Source organism: Nansenia antarctica (genome assembly GCF_963989245.1).
Source record: "Nansenia antarctica genome assembly, chromosome: 2".
NCBI lineage: Eukaryota > Metazoa > Chordata > Actinopteri > Argentiniformes > Microstomatidae > Nansenia > Nansenia antarctica.
The window spans coordinates 84,134,042-84,151,267 of NC_137675.1; the positions used below are offsets into that span (position 1 = coordinate 84,134,042).

At 45.1% G+C, this 17,226-nt stretch overlaps 1 protein-coding gene across 1 annotated transcript in view; it reads right to left on the minus strand.

Annotated features, from left to right (window-relative positions):
* The window catches only part of sgsm3 (small G protein signaling modulator 3), a 33,019-nt gene extending 26,110 nt beyond the window's left edge, over positions 1-6,909 (minus strand). Inside the window, exon 1 of the mRNA XM_080524069.1 lies at positions 6,814-6,909. The gene's annotated coding sequence lies outside the window, so the exon portion shown is untranslated. The remainder of the gene's footprint in view (positions 1-6,813) is intronic.
* Between the last annotated feature and the right edge of the window lie 10,317 nt (positions 6,910-17,226).

The following is a 17,226-nucleotide window of genomic DNA, read 5'->3' on the forward strand; positions in this document are numbered from 1 at the left end:
AACGGTGCTCAGCGGTTATAATGTAAAAATACAGTACAACAACATGCGCACACACACACACACACACACACACACCCTGAGGGGCTAGTCATGTCATGGGTTAGAAGACGACACACAACACAATGTGTGTGTGTGTGTGTGTGTGTGTGTGTGTATGTGTGTGTGGGGCCTGCAGCAAGCCATGTCACCAGCCCAGTCCAGGAAGTAGCTGATCTTCCTCCTCGTGGGACTATAGGCCTACTACATTTACATTTTTGGCATTTAGCCAATACAATCGATACATTTGACTAAGCTAAGTGACTCATCAATCCACCAGCCGTAGCAGGAAGAGTAATCTAGCTCAGGCCAGGGGCCAATGGCAGCCGTCGTGAAAAAAAAAATATATATAATTATCTGTGTGCATCTCCTACAGGTCTGCTGCAGTGTTTCCTCTACATGCATTTATTGGTGGCGGGCCGCCACGAATGAATTTCCTCCGCCACGAATTGATTCAGTCCACAAAAAAAAAAAAGAGTTCTCAAAAAAAAAAAAAACTGAATCAAATTCTGAACATTTTAGCTGATTAAAATATATCTGATCCTAGATCAGCGCTATAATGGATGTTGACTAAAAGTGCACCTAAATCCACGCCCATCTCTCTCTAACCGCTGATCCAAAATCAGATTAATGACATTCAGTTGACGACGTGACACAAGGGCTCCTGATTGGTCTAAATGTGAACTGTGGTATTATTGTTATTGTGTACAGGCCACCGTAGTGACATCAGGGGGGTATTCCATCAACATCGCTAAAGGGAAAATCCAGGTTTAGTCTGATAAATCTCGCGAGAGTTCTTAAAAATATCCAGGCATATTCTGATAGGTCTCGCGAGAGTTATCAAAAATAAGCCAGGATTTTCCTTTAGCGACGTTGATGGAATACCCCCCAGGTCAGGTGGGCAGGTTACGACGAGACAACAAGAGACCGGTATTGTAGAGCTTACAGAGCGAGTTAAAATAAAGACACTTACATTGAAATACAGAAGGACTCACGTGTATGTTTAATAGAATAACACGACATGGTGTCAGAAGTCCTGTAAGTGAGTGTTAAGAGTTAGATCGGCCGACAAGTGTCAGTGTGACTAGGACAGTGTGTGTGACTAGGACAGTGTGTGTCTAGGACAGTGTGTGACTAGGACAGTGTGTGTCTAGGACAGTGTGTGACTAGGACAGTGTGTGTCTAGGACAGTGTGTGTCTAGGAGTGTGTGTGACTAGGACAGTGTGTGACTAGGAGTGTGTGTGTCTAGGAGTGTGTGTGACTAGGAGTGTGTGTGTCTAGGACAGTGTGTGTGACTAGGACAGTGTGTGTCTAGGACAGTGTGTGACTAGGAGTGTGTGTGACTAGGACAGTGTGTGACTAGGAGTGTGTGTGTCTAGGAGTGTGTGTGTCTAGGAGTGTGTATGACTAGGAGTGTGTGTGTCTAGGACAGTGTGTGTCTAGGAGTGTGTGTGACTAGGAGTGTGTGTGTCTAGGACAGTGTGTGTCTAGGAGTGTGTGTGACTAGGACAGTGTGTGTCTAGGAGTAGAAAGTGAAACGTGGGCTTAAACACGACTAGACTAGTGTGATCATGTAGTCATATTACTGTGTTAGTAGAAATGATGCGTCTACTACTCTACACAGTGGTTAGTGAAACTGGACCAGTCCGTGTGTGTTGCGAGTATTGAACTTGAGGCTGCGTTCGTAAATTCCCCGGAGCGCACACTGGGTTCAACGTCATAAAGGGACCAAGTCATTTGATTGGACAAGAGGCATTCCGTGAGTGCTGATCAGATTTCCAGAGCGTATTTACGAACGCGCCCTGGCTGTCACCCGAACACCGCGAGCTAGCTCCCCGCTAGGATAGCAAAGCCTCTCTTACCTCCGACTACCAAGTTCACCTTCTGTCCGTGGGCGTCCTCTCGGAAATCAGCCGTCAGTTTAAACAGAGATTTCCTCTGTGTGTGTGTGTGTGTGTGTGTGTGTGTGTGTGTGTGTGTGTGTGTGCGCTATGCACACTTGCATTTACGTTAATCTGCTGACACAACCCAAATGTGTCGTCTGCTCTCAGAAGTGGGGAAAAAACCGTCAGATCATATATAAACGGGTTATTTTGATAAACCGGATACATTTTGTGAATATATATGGTTACTTTCTCGCCTGAAAACATATTAAAACTTCATAAAATGACATATTAACACTTGTAGAGGCAAATTACAGCTTTTCGCTAATGGGCTGTCAAAACGGAGGTTTCAAAAACACTAGACTGACGCGTCACAGTCGCCAGCTGGTCGTGACGCGTGCGTGTGCCAGCTGGTCGTGACGCGTTAGGCCGCACCCCCGGCAGCTTTTGGCAAGCGGCAGGTTTTGGCATGACAGCCCCGCCACTTAAGGATGGATGAGAAAACTATTTGTGGTTTGGAGTAGAGCCAGGGCCTTGCTGTGCCTACACTGCCTGCCTGTCTGCCTGCCTGTCTGCCTACACTGTCTGCCTGTCTGCCTGTCTGCCTGTCTGCCTGTCTGCCTGTCTGCCTGTCTGCCTGTCTGCCTGTCTGTCTGGACTGGACAACAGGTTCTGAAGAATGTCTGTAATTACTGACAGAGACAGAGAAAGAGACAGAGACAGGGACAGAGAGACACAGAGAGAGTCTAGGGATGCTCCGATTTATCGGCCACCGATTTAAATCGGCCGATTTCACTCCAAATGACTCGATCGGTGATCGGCAAAAATGGCCGATCGCAAAACCGATCATTTTTTTGTTTTTGTTTTTTTTTCCCTGGGGAAGACAGATAACTGAACAGAAAACATAGGAGGACGTAACAGTATGTAAACCATGAAGGCCACGTTTATGATGTCTTTTATACAGCCATATCGACTGACTTGGGCTTCAGGCCCTAACTGGGTGATAGGCCAGACCTTTACTATGCCATAAAAATGGGTCTGCGTTTGCTTGGTGCCTAATGGATCAGAGCTTTTGTCTAAAAAGCAAAAAATATGTAGGCTATCCAGTCAGTAGGCCTACAGTTATGTATTTTTTTAAAAATCGGTATCGGTTGATCTTGAGGAAAAAAATCGGTGATCGGTATCGGCCCCAAAAATCCAGATCGGAGCATCCCTAAGAGAGACACAGAGAGACAGAGAGAGACAGAGAGAGACAGAGACAGAGAGAGACAGAGAGAGACAGAGACAGGGACAGAGAGACAGACACAGAGAGACAGAGACAGACAGAGAGAGACAGAAACAGAGAGAGAGAGACAGAGACAGAGAGACAGGGAGACAGGGAGACAGTGAGTCAGACACAGAAATAGAGAGACAGAAACAGAGAGAGAGACAGAGAGAGACAGAAACAGAGAGAGAGAGAGAGAGAGAGAGAGAGACAGAGAGAAACAGAGAGAGAGAGAAACAGAGAGAGAGAGAGAGAGAGAGAGAGAGACAGAGAGAAACAGAGAGAGAGAGAAACAGAGAGAGAGACCTAACCTTTGTTTACCTACAGGCCCACACCCTACACAATGCAAGCAGCACTCAGAAGATCCTGCTGTAGCAGGCTGGGAGCACCCTGTGTGTGTGTGTGTGTGTGTGTGTGTGTGTTTTGGTCTCTACCATCTGAGTCACTGAATCTTGGGTGAGTGACGAGTCGACACATAGGAACTGTGTGTGTGTGTGTGTGTGTTAGTTATTCTCCCCTCTCTGCTGCACGGGCTGACTCGTGTGTGTGTGTGTGTGTGTGTGTGTGTCTCACTCTCTCCCCCTGAATCTTCCTTCAGCTGGTCCTCACAGGCAGTCAGTCATGACAACAAATGGTGAGTCACATACATAAATATTTTGACAGACGCACACACACACACACACACACACACACACACACACGCACACACACAGAGACACACACACGTACACACACGTACACACACACTGAGACACACACACAGACACACACACACACACACACACACACACACACACACACACACACTGATGGAAGAGACAGGCAGCCACCAGCACTGCTGTGCTCAGAATAATGATCAGCAAGCTTGCTCCTGTTAACAGGCTGGCACACACACACATACACAGACACACACACAGACACACACAGACACACACAGACACACACAGACACACACAGACACACACATACACACACATACACACACAGACACACACATACACACACAGACACACACAGACACACACAGACATTTCCGTTAGAAAAAATGTGTGCCGGTCATCGTGTCCGGGAAGATTTCAATTTACCGGACAAACGTGAGATATTCCGGTCATCATATTAAAATATAATATAGCTGTTTGTCGCGGTGATTACTGTTGTGTAGCCTAGCCTATATATAATAATAATAATAATAATTTATTCGATTTATATAGCGCTTTTCCGAGGCTCAAAGACGCTGACAATATGGGAAAAACGGAAAACACAGAAACAACAAGCAACAGATAACATGAGCACATAGAACACAGAGTTAACGAACGGGGAAGGGGAGGTTGTATGCATGTCCATGGGGGGAGGGGGGTGGCAGGGTTAGGGGAGATGGTTAGGGGTAGGGGAGGTTGTATGCATGTCCAGGGGGGGCGGGGGGGGGCAGGGATGGGGGAGATGGCTAGGGGTAGGGGAGGCTGTAGGCATGGGAGAACAGGTATATGCCGTTTAATGTCTATTTCTCATCCGATACGATTAGATGCGAGCTATATAATAAATATAATAATATAACATGATTCGCATGCGCGCTATGCCATTATGTCCAGCGCTGAACGCGCGCCACACTGGGAAATGAACAGACTGCATCGATCAATGAACGGACTCCACATTACGTTAACTGAAGTCTGTTAAATTGTTTGGGATTAATGTGAGTTTTCTATTTTCTCTTTCCAGTTTTACCCTTTTTTTTATCAATAAAACAACGTCATTTCTATAACCAGGGGGGTATTCCATCAACGTCGCTAAAGGAAAATCCAGGCTTATTTTCGATCAATCTCGTGAGATTTATCAAAATAAACTTGGGTTGTTCTGATAAATATCGCGAGACATAACAGAATAAGCCTGGATTTTTCTTTAGCGAGTTTGATGGAATACCCCCCTGGTCTCGCTGGTTGGGAAGGCATTTAGTTTAACTGCCTGTCAAATCATACTTAATCGGACTCGGGAGTACAACTCCTCCTCCGCCTTCACTGTGAGTAAACTGACTCTGAGAATGTCGTCACGTCACATTTTACCGTAATACCCTATATGTTGGTTGAAGTGCAACATCTCAGCTTTCAGGGACAGTTGGAATTTTTTCGATAGAACAAACCATTTAGAAATTACGGTACGGTAATTACAATGTTGGGTGCGGATTTGTGCCGGCGGGGGTACATTTCGGCGCAGAAGGGTTTTAAGAGGGAATTATTTTCACCGGACATTATGACCGAAGAGTTTTAAATTAGTCGGACTTCAACAAATTTTACCGGACAAAGACCGGTAATTACCGGTTAACGGAAACCCTGAACAGACACAAACATACACACACAGATACACACAGACACACACACACACACACACACACACACAATATATATATATAGGCTATATATTACACACGCATATATATATATATATATATATATATATATTATATGCCATTTAGTTGATGCTTTTATCCTAAGTGACTTACACTGCAGTGAGTGAGTGCATACATTTTTCCGCATATATGGTCCCAGCGGGAATCGAACCCAGAGACACCTAAAGCTCTACCACCTGAGGCTCACAGAGGACCACAGGGTGTCATAGGTGACCTGAGACAAGAGTATAAGAGTAAAACAGACCAGGCTGGAAACACTAGTCACTAGTCTTTGCAGAGGGCGTGGTGGTGTCAATGGTGGTGGTGGTGGTGGTGGGGGGCGGGTGACAGACACACTCTCACAATCTGTTTAAAGTCCATGTCTTTGTTCCGCACACTTTCTCTCTACTTCTTTGTGGCTGGCTGCAAATGAGAGAGAGACACACACACACAGGGCTGGGTGATTTATGAGAAACCCCCCCCCCAGAACCAGATCGATCACTGAGCTGACAACTTACACCCCTAAATAGTGGACACCACCGTTTTTGATCTGTATCATGCTCTAGCTGCAACTCAAGACCGAAACAGTGTGGGAACCCATTGCAGACAGTCACCAGTTATGGTTAAAGCAATTTGACATGAACGCAAACACGAACCTGTAGATTTACGAGCTGCTGCCCCCCCCCCGCCCCCACTAACGCAGGTGAAGCTATCATTCATAAATGGATAGATTTTTTAAATCTTTTTGAATCTGTCTACAGGTGTTAAGCTGTTACTTGCGATTCGTATGGTCCTGGACCGCCTGTTATCACGCTGTACAGTACAGCTACAGTGGAGCACAACAACATATTGACGCGTACAACGCAACCATATGTCGCGTCGACAGGTCTGCCAGAGATGTCGTACGCAGCGTAAACGCAGACAACGCAACCATACGTCGCGTCTACCAACCGCCAGAGATGTCGTACGTCGAGTCTGGACGAAGGAGATGGTTCTACTCTGTGTCATTTGCTAGCAAGTAACTAGGCTAACATAATATGTTATGTTATATTATTGTAACTGGCCTATTTATGACAGGAGGGTAGGCTAAAAAAAAAAACAGCGACGTGGCAACCAGTAAAGCAGTTGTTATAGTAACCAATTGAGATAGATAGCTAGCCAGCACCAACAAGGTAAACCACACAGTGAACACTGGCTGTCAGGCTAGACAACTAGGGGAGCAGAATGACAGGATATTAAGCAAGTTTACCGTGTTCTCATTCTGTACAGTCCACGGCTGTGTATGTCGTCGTGTTTGCTGTGTGGAGTCCCAGAGATAGTAGACTTTTTTGCTTCGTAAATTCACCAAGTAAGCCGTTTTCCCCCCTCTGTGTTTCCTCCGTGTCCTGCGTCGTGCACCTGTTTAGCGACCGCTTCCGTATCCCTCCGCCTCTCAAGTGTTTTCCAGCCATGGAAGTAGGTCCAGTCGGGTCCAGATCCCGGAACTACAGTGAAAACAGCACGTATTTCTCTAATATCCTTCCGCCATAGAAGAAGTGCATGACGTGTGCTTGCGCGTGTGGGTTGAAGCCTACGCAGGCGTTCATTCATGATTTCGTTGTGGATTTCATTTTTGAAAACATCGCAACGAGAATCATAGGGTTTATTTTTCTATCATTTTGGATTCAGTCAGGGAGGTCAGAATCTGAATCAGAATCAGAATATTTGTTTATTGCCAAGTATAATGAATGAATGAATGAATGGACTTTATTGTCATTGCTACAGTACAGGTACCAAACAACGACATTTAGGAGGGGTGGCTCCCCTGGTGTTAGGAAAGGAAAAAAAAAAAACTTTTAGAAAAAGAAAAAAATCACAAGAAGGTAAGGAGCTGGTTTACATCAATAAAGGCTATGTACACAATCCACAGTACTATACTGCACAGATAGTCAACTAGGGTTGTCATATTGCACAATAGTATTTTTTCACGTTATTTAAAGTGTCACAGTTTGCAGGCTTGAAATGTACATGTTTGTGCCTCAGCACTACACCTGATTTTTTCAGTCCAGCAGCTGCCATACAATCCGTCCAGACTGTCCAGGGCCCAGAACTTAGGTCTTTGCTGTGTTCAGGGCCTTAATATATTATTATTCAGGGCCTTAATATATTATTAATAATATAGCCTATATATAATCCGCACATAAAGGAATTTGACTTGGTGTGGTTGGTGCATAGGACATAAAGATACAAACACAATAAATGTAAAAAATAAAAATAAAAAAACAACAACAATGTAATAAACAACACTATATAAATAAACATTTATTTAAAAATTTTTAAAGGAAAAAAAGACAATGACAGAAAGTAGGCTGTGAATTACAGTATGTAAAACTAATATAGGTTGATTACCTAATTGGTCCCTCTAACTGAAATCAATCAGTAGCCCAATAGAAACCATTTTTCTGCAGAGTGATCTGACTATAAGTAGAAAAATATTGAATTAACCCTTTAAGGCTCTTAATGTCGAGTCTGATCAAATCTGACAAGTATAATTATGCGTACCTGCATGGCTGGAGTGTATAGGTTCATCAGGTTCATCCCTCCTCTAACGGACACACCAACAGGTACCTTCTCCTTGAGCATATCCAGGTGGCGCTGGGCCTGGCCCTGCCATTGGCCGGCTGGCAGGACAACCTGGAGGAGGGAGTGGAGGTCCTCAAACACCCCTCTGGACACCAGGGCCCCACACTTTTGATCTGGATCAGAATGGTCCTGATTACTTTCTCTGATCCAGGATCAGGTCGAGCTGGCTGGCTGGCTTCCCCTGTACGACTCAAAATCAGACCTGATAGATCTGATCCTGGATCAGGGGAAAAAATCAGGATCATTCTGATCCAGATTAAAAGGTTTTGAACAACTGGGCCCATGGGTAAAACAAGTTCAGCTGTGGTAAATGGACTGCACTTATAGCGTCTTTTTTGCTGCTCCAAAGCACTTTACAACGGCCTCTCATTCACCCATTCACACACACAACGATTGATTGCAAGGCGCTGGCCCGCTCACTGGGAGCAATTTTGGGGTTCTGTGACTTGCCCAAGGACGCTTCGACATGTGGCCAGCCGGGGCTCGAACCGCTGATCTGCCAACCTTGTGATCATTAGACGGTGACTCTACTGTACCTCCTGTGCCACAGCCGCCCCGGTAGGTATGGTAGGTATTCTTCATCCTGCTATGCCGTGGTGTGATCCTAGCACCTGTACTGTACAATATGCACAGTACATGACATTGCTATATAAGTGCTGAGAGTGTGTTATATCATATATCCATGTCGACTTGTGGAATAAACCTCAGACTCTTGACTGTGTATCTGGTCTGACTGACTCCTTTCTTCTGAGACACTCAACACCAGCCCTCAGCTGCCAATGGTGAGAACAACCAGATATTTTTTAAATTTCAAAACACACAGTATTCGTACCACCAAGAAAGGGTTTTGTATATCAATCTGTGGAGCGAGTAGAACAGTTTGAATGTGGAGTTAGAGCAATGTCCAAACATAATCCAGTTTAAAATAAGGTATAAAAACATGGTCTTCATAATGTACAGGGATAAATGTGCAATCATTTCTTTTGCTTTATGCTTTTGTTTTCCGTTATATTCATTATTGTTGCTGTATCTACATCATATACACAGTAGGTGCACATAAATAAACATCTCAATCAATCGTTGGGTTGAAACTGGGCCTATTAGCTTGGATTTACAAGATGCCATTTCCATAACTACTTTGCTTGCTGTTTACATGATTAACATAGCTAGTGTGTGTGTGCGTGTGCGTGTGTGTGTGTGTGTGTGTGTGTGTGTGTGTGTGTGCATGCGTGAAACTCACTCTATGGAACAATATTTACATGTTTATCGATGCAAAAACACACCGTCAAGTCCTGTAATTGACCCTGGTCACCTGGCCATGTGATCCATACCTGCCATCCATACCTGAGACATGTAGGAGAACACCTGCTGGGACTCCTCCAGTCACCTGCCTGCCGTGTTGCCGCTACACCTGAAAAGGTGAGACACCATCTTTGTTGAAAGTCTGTCTCTGATAACATCTATTATGATACCTATAATATAACTATGTCTATATTGTGGTATCTGTAATACTACTACTATGTGTTGTCAACCTCCTCTACCCCTAACCATCTCCCCTAACCTTGCCACCCCCCTCCCCCCTGGACATTGCTGCTTTACTGTGTTCCCTGTTCGTTAACTCTGTGTTCTATGTGCCCATGTTATCTGTTGCTTGTTGTTTCTGTGTTTTCCGTTTCTCCCATATTGTCAGCGTCTTTGAGCCTCGGAAAAGCGCTATAAATATAATGAATTATTATTATGTTGCTTTATGTGTAAAACCAAATGTGGTTCACAATGCATTTAGGATTTCCTTTCAAATCCTTTTCAAGAAGTAACTTAGAGTCCCAGTGAAATGCGGAGGTCCCCTGTGTTGGCTGAGCGGTTGAGACTTGAAATCCAATGTTGTCTCCCTGTGCAAGTCTGAAGCCTGCGTGTAGCGGTGGTGTAGTGTCGTTTTTTCTAGTGGGTATACTGTGATTTTTCCCTCCCAGCCTCATATCGTTCATTTCGGAACACCATAAAAATAAATCTGCTCTCCCTGTCTAGTGTTATATATATGTTACGGTACATGTGGGAAGACGGTACATGTGGGAAAACTAGGGTTAGGGTTAGGTGCTAGGGTGCTACGGTTAGGGTTAGGGTTAGGGGTAGGGTTGGGGTTAGGGTTAGGGATAGGATTAGGGTTAGGGTTAGACATGCCAGCATGTACCAAGTCGACGTAGCACCTAACCCTAACCCTAGTTTTCCCACATGTACTGTCTTCCCACATGTACCGTAACATATATATAACATTACATGTTATATGAATGAATGAATGAATGGTCTTTATTGTCATTGATATAGTACAGGTACCAAACAACGAAATTTGGGAGGGGGGGCTTTAGATTGTCCAGGGCCTAGAACCTAGGTCTTTGCTGTGTTCAGGGCCTGAATGGCCCTGGGGTAGAAGCTGAGCTTCAGTCTGTTTGTCCTTGCGAACATGGTCCTGAACCGCCTGTCCGAGGGCAGCCGAGCAAAGTGTTCGTACCCAGGGTGGGATGGGTCTCTGGAGATCTTGGAGGCCTTCCTGAGGCAGCGTGTGTTGTACAGCTCTTCCAGAGAGGGGGGCGCCGGTGATCTTCTGGGCCGATCTCACGACTCTCTGTAGCGCATTCCTCTCTGCGGCTGTGCAGCTGGAGAACCACACGCAGATGCAGTAGGTGAGGATGCTCTCCACTGCGCAGCGGTAGAAGGTCACCAGCATCTCCTGTCCGATGTGGTCTTTCCTGAGGACTCTCAGGAAGTAGAGCCGCTGTTGTGCCTTCTTGATGATAGCTGCTGTGTTGATCTTCCAGGACAGGTCATCCTGTATGTGCACCCCCAGGAATCGGAGGGTTGAGACTCTCTCCACGCTCCCTCCATCGACGAGCAGGGGCTGGACCTCAGATCTTTTCCTCCTGAAGTCCACGATGATTTCCTGGGTATTTGACTGGTTCAGCAGCAGGTTGTTAACCTTGCACAGCTTGCCCAGCTGCTCCACCTCATCCCTGTACGCCGCCTCGTCCCCCCCCCGAGATGCAGCCCACCACGGTGGTATCGTCTGCAAACTTTACGATGGAGTTGCTGGGGTGGACGGGGGTGAAGTCGTAGGTGTAGAGGTTGTAGGGGATGGGGCTTAGCACGCAGCCCTGGGGGGACCCAGTGCTGAGTCTGAGGGCTGTGGAGGTGTGGGAGCCCACCCGCACCCTCTGGGGGCGGTCAGACAGGAAGTCCTTGATCCATGCACATATAGAGTGTGATAGTCCCAGGTCTAGTAGTTTGGTCACTAGCCTGTCTGGAAGGATGGTGTTGAAGGCAGAGCTGAAGTCCACAAAGAGCAGTCTCGCGTAGCTGTTTCCCGTCTCCAGGTGGGATAGAGTGGAGTGGAGAGTCGTCGCGATGGCGTCCTCTGTGGACCTGTGGGCTCTGTAGGCGAACTGGTATGGATCCAGGTTGGGCGGGAGGCGTGTGACTATGTGGGCCCGGACTAGTTTCTCGAAGCACTTCATGATGATTGGTGTGAGTGCCACCGGGCGGTAGTCGTTTAGGCAGCTCACCGTGCTTTTCTTCGGGACTGGGATGATAGTTGAGGTTTTCAGGCAGGGTGGGATGGTGGCCTGGGACAGGGACTGGTTGAAGATGTTGGTGAAAACCCCGGCCAGCTGGTCGGCGCAGTCCCTCAGCACCCGTCCCAGGACGCCATCCGGCCCTGAGGCTTTCCTGGGGTCCACCGCCTCCAGCACGCGTCTCACTTCATGCTCTGTGAGGGTGAGGCTGCTGAGAGCTGGAGAGAGTGGTGTTTGTGTTGTGATTACCTCCGTTCGCCCCTCGTCGAACCGGGCGTAGAAGGAGTTCAGCTTTTCCGCCAGCAGGGGGTCGTCCTCCGCGGCTGTGAGCCTGTTGGCTCTGAAGTTTGTCATGTGCTGAACCCCCTGCCACACCCGCCTGGAGTCGTTGCTCAGGAAGCATTCCTCAATCTTCTCTCTGTGGTCTGCCTTGGCCTCCCGGATGCCGCGCTTTAGGTTAGCCCTGGTGGTGCTGTACAGCAGTGTGCCCTTCCCTGAGAAGGCGTTGTCCCTCTCCTTGAGCAGTTTTTGGACCTTCCCAGTCATCCATGGCTTCGTGTTGGGGTAGACCCGGACCCGTTTGTCCACGGTGGCTGAGTTGGTGCAGTTCACTATGTGGTTCAGAACCGACGACGTGAACTGTTCCAGGTCCTCAACCTCATGCTCATATTCCTGCCATGAGGTGTCATTCAGGCAGATCTGCAGTGGAGCGGACCCTGCTGGCCAGGTTCTGACAGTCTTAGTGGTGATGGGAGCACTTTTCCTCATGGGAGTGTAGGCTGGGATCAGGAGGATTGACACATGGTGACCAGTGTTGCCACAGTTACTTTGAAAAAGTATTCTGATTACTGATTACTGATTACTCCTTTAAAAAGTAATCTAGTTACTTTACTGATTACTTGATTTTAAAAGAAACTAAGTTAGATTACTAGTTACTTTTTTAGTTACTATTGGCAGCTGCCTAGGCACCCGACCCCCCCCCCCCCCCGCAACATAAAAATGAAAACTGGTTTTGCCAAAACTCACTTTATTTTAACAGTAACTTAAATTACATAATTAAACTTTAAACAATAACTTAAAACAACAAAATAAAGAGTCTTTCTTTGCCTCACCCAACATAAATACTTGTTTTTAAACAATAAAATAAATATAATCTTTATTTAACAGTAACTAGCAAGGAGTGGTTTCACAAAACCTAAAACCTACCCTGACCATTCAGGCTTTTACCACAGGACAATATTTTCTTGCCAGCACAGAGTGTACAACGAACATTTATGTTCTTGTCATCCTTTGCTGACACAAACTCAAAATAATCCTTATATTTCCAGCTATTTAACGCATATCTCTGTTCTCGCTCCATTCTTCTGTTTACACTGTGCAATCAGCGTGGTGATACACGTGAGCGATTCTGCTGCAACCTCGTGTTGAAAACGTGAGCACTGACGTCACTCCCCAAGACACGAGAAAAGCAAACAAATGTTTGTTTACTATCGAACATTACAAATAAATACTGCATTTAGCCTAAGTTATGAGGTAGTAACGCAATAGTAACGCACAGTCACTTGAATAAGTAACTTTAATCCGATTACTGATTTGGAAATAGTATCGCGTTAGAATACTCGTTACTGAAAAAAGTATTCAGATTAGAGTAACGCGTTACTTAGTAACGCGTTACCGGCATCCAGGGCCGCTTTAAGGGGGGGCTAGCTGGGGCGGTGGCACAGGGTCTTTGGCACAGGCGCTTTGGAGGGCCTCGCGTGAGGCAGGGTAAAAAATAAAAATAAAATGTTTTTTGTTTTTTTTTGTTTTTTGGTACCCTGGCTGGCGAGGCCCTCCAAAGCGCCAGGCAAGGGACCATATTATTATTTTTGCCTTTAATACATTTCTAAATGTTCACACATGTGATAATCATAGTCAATCATACATCTAAAATCTAGCATACCTGTAGGACAGGGAGATTCTTAGCAACAGAAAAAAGTAATTTCCCCCTATGACACCTTTTGGGCGCGCGTTGACACTTGTTGTGCATAGTGACTGCATAGTGACTGCTTAGTGCAACGGACAAAATGCAGAGGGAACGAGACCGAGGAAGAAAATGTTAATCGGGTGCTGAAAAAAGAAATACAAATAAAAGAAAGGAAGGCTTCAGGGCCTCGCTTAGAGGTTCGTTCGAAACATTTCTAAAAACAAGTGAGGCTCCCGTTAGTACCGAAGAAGCTAACGTTACTGCTAGCACTAGCAATGCTAGTAGTAGCACGGCACAGCCCCCCCTGAGAGGCAAAGATGATGTCTCTGAGGTGGAGGAGGACAACTGCTACACCGGCAGCAGTGGGGCTGCCCAGCCCCAGGTGATGATGGTCAGGAGTGGCGAAGTAGAGGATACGGAGGCGGAAGATGGAGCTACTCAGAGCAGCAGCAGGGCTGAGAGTGATGGAACGCAAGACGAGCCTACGGTGTTAGATATGTCATGATGATCCTGGTAAATTGGCCGGTACATATGGACTCTACAGTTACAGAAGTGATCATTAGAAGAGGTCCCCCAAAGATGAAACCTGGATTTAGTTATCCTAAAAATAATGAGAACAGGAACTTTAGTGAAACTTTATTTCTCTGAAAACTACCAAATGGGGAAAAAATAGAAAGAAAGTGGCTTGTGTACTCTCAAAAACGGGACATGTCTTTTTGCTTTTGCTGTAAGCTTTTCAACATAAAGGATAGGCCTACATGGTGGTGAGTAACATCTCTATTCATGTCAATAATGGCTTGTGAGTATTTAATGTTGGGTATGATGACTGCTTTATCCTAAATCCTAATCCTTTACGAGTATAAAAGGTTTGAAATGAAACAAACATGGTTGTAAACTATCTAAAAAAGTAGATATGCTATTGTCTATCAGCACAGCATGTGAGCGCATTTCTTGCAATATATCGGTGCGTGCGTGTCGCGCGGTTATAACAGTAGCCTACATCATTATAAAAGGCCTCGCAAATCTGACTTCGCACAGGGCCTCGCATATCTCCCAAGCGGCCCTGCCGGCATCACTGATGGTGACACATGGTCAATCTGTGCATGATAGTGCTGCATTTTGACATATTTCATGTCGCATTTCCCCCCCGTTGATGGTATATGATGCTATAGTCAGTCCCAATGGTCCAAAGGTCAAGTGCTTTGTAACACAGACGGGGTGAATTTTATGAATGAAAGTGTGAAAGTTGTGTCACAAAACACTGTTACGTATCCTCGCACATTTTTAAGTGGGTATACGGAAATCCTTGGCCTTTCATAGTGGGTATACGGCGTAGTCCTGCGTATCACCTAGACTACACCACTGGCGTGCAGCACAGAGACAAATATTTACTTATTTTTGTAGTTGATGTCAGCCCACCTCTTAAAGTTGATGAGAGGTCAAAGGCATCAGAATCAGAATTAGAATCAGAATTTATTGTATTACTCTAAACTTTTATTTATTGACTCTAAACTCTACACCGTCTCACTGACCACACAGTTACAGTTGTGTTGTGTGTAGATCATGCTGTACATAGCCCATCCCTGTGTATCATAGCCCACAGCCTGGATTTTTGTATTTTTTTATATTTCACTATATCCGACATATTTATCCTATATGTATCATATGTATCATAGCCTGTACATTGTATATATCTCAATTTATATATACCACTGCACATATATATCCAGTCACCATTGTATGACATGGTATGTCATTGCACATCACGCTACCATTTGCACTTTACTGTATAGATTGCTGTAAATACTGCTACTTATCACTGCAATATAATTGCTATTTGTTGCACTTCTGGTTAGACGCACAATAATTTCGTTGCATTGTCTTGTACTATGTAATGACAATAAAGTGTATCTAATCTAATCTAAAAAAAATCTACATCAATGTATGGGTACACAGAGTAGAATTATAGGGTTCAGGTTCCTTGACATCCATTGTAGCAGGATACAAAAATCACATCACTTTGTAAAAAATATTGATGTTCTGTAAACTCCTGTCTGTTTGTATAGGCAGCTTACACTCAGCTCTGACGCACACCCCCCCCCCCCCCCCCACCAGACATGCCACCAGTGGTAACTACACAATTCACAAAAACCCACAAAAATCAAAACAACGTGCAGTGATATATAGAGCTGTGGTTGAATGAGACGCCCTACCAGGTCATCTCAAAAACCCAGAATAAAGTCAGTTTAAAAAAACAAGTGAAGCAACACATCATACCCACTAGATGGTACTCCTAACTGAGCATTGAGTCTATTTTTGTTATTTGTTGTGTTTTTGTTGTGTTTTGTGATGCTCACCAAAAACTGAGGCTGTGAGCATTGCCGACTTTTATTTTGTTCTTATTCATTTATTTAGTTAGTTATTTGTTGTTTATATGTATGTTGATGTTTTTCTCTTTTGTTATATGTTCTGTTATGTTGATGTCATTCTTCTTTGTTATATGTTTTATATGTTTTTATCTTTATAGCTTGTATTTGTTCTGTGTGAACCCCAGGAAGAGTAGCTGATGCTTTGCGTCAGCTAATTGGGATCCTAATAAATCAAATCAAATCTGGAAACCTGACATTCTGAAAAAGATATTTGTTGAGCTGCAGTTGCAGAATGGTTAAGGGGATTCAAAGGGGGTCAAACCAAATGCGTTTCCCAATGCCTTCTCACCATATGACCTGTCCTTTTGCCAAACCTTTCTCTGTAACTTACAGGAGTATCTTACTAAGGCCATGGACCTTTCACACTTCTCTGTAAGGCCATGGACCTTTCACACTTCTCTGTAAGGCCATGGACCTTTCACACTTCTCTGTAAGGCCATGGACCTTTCACACTTCTCTGTAAGGCCATGGACCTTTCACACTTCTCTGTAAGGCCATGGACCTTTCACACTTCTCTGTAAGGCCATGGACCTTTCACACTGCAAGAAGTAAAGAAAAAGTAAAGAAAATCTGACAAATCTAAGAAAGGCTATTTTAGCAGAGGCAGGCTGAATATATAATTACATACAATATGAAATATAGTAAAGCTGTTGATCATCAGCTTCTGACATACAGGTGATCATTTGACTAGGACATGGACAGGTGTGCACATGCACATTTCCATAACTACGCTGCCATTTGTCACCTGTCACAGTCCTCAGCTAGTCTAAGCATCTAGGGTGGCTCCGGAATATTCGAGAGAGAGAGAGAGATCAACCATCACCCTTCAGTGGTAAAAAAGGGCAACAAGGAATGCTGGCAGTTAAAGATCAGGGACCCAGAGGACTCTGACGGCATCATGACAACTGTCAATGTTTATAAAAGTGGTAAAGTCATGGTGCAGGGGCACTTCAAAACTTTCCAGAACAGTTTCCAGGCACATAAATCTATGGTTGAGAGTGAAGACACCTCCCCTAGGGAACTCCAGCCATGTGCCAGTAACACAGACAGCACACCAAATGAGGAGGAGCACCCTGATGACA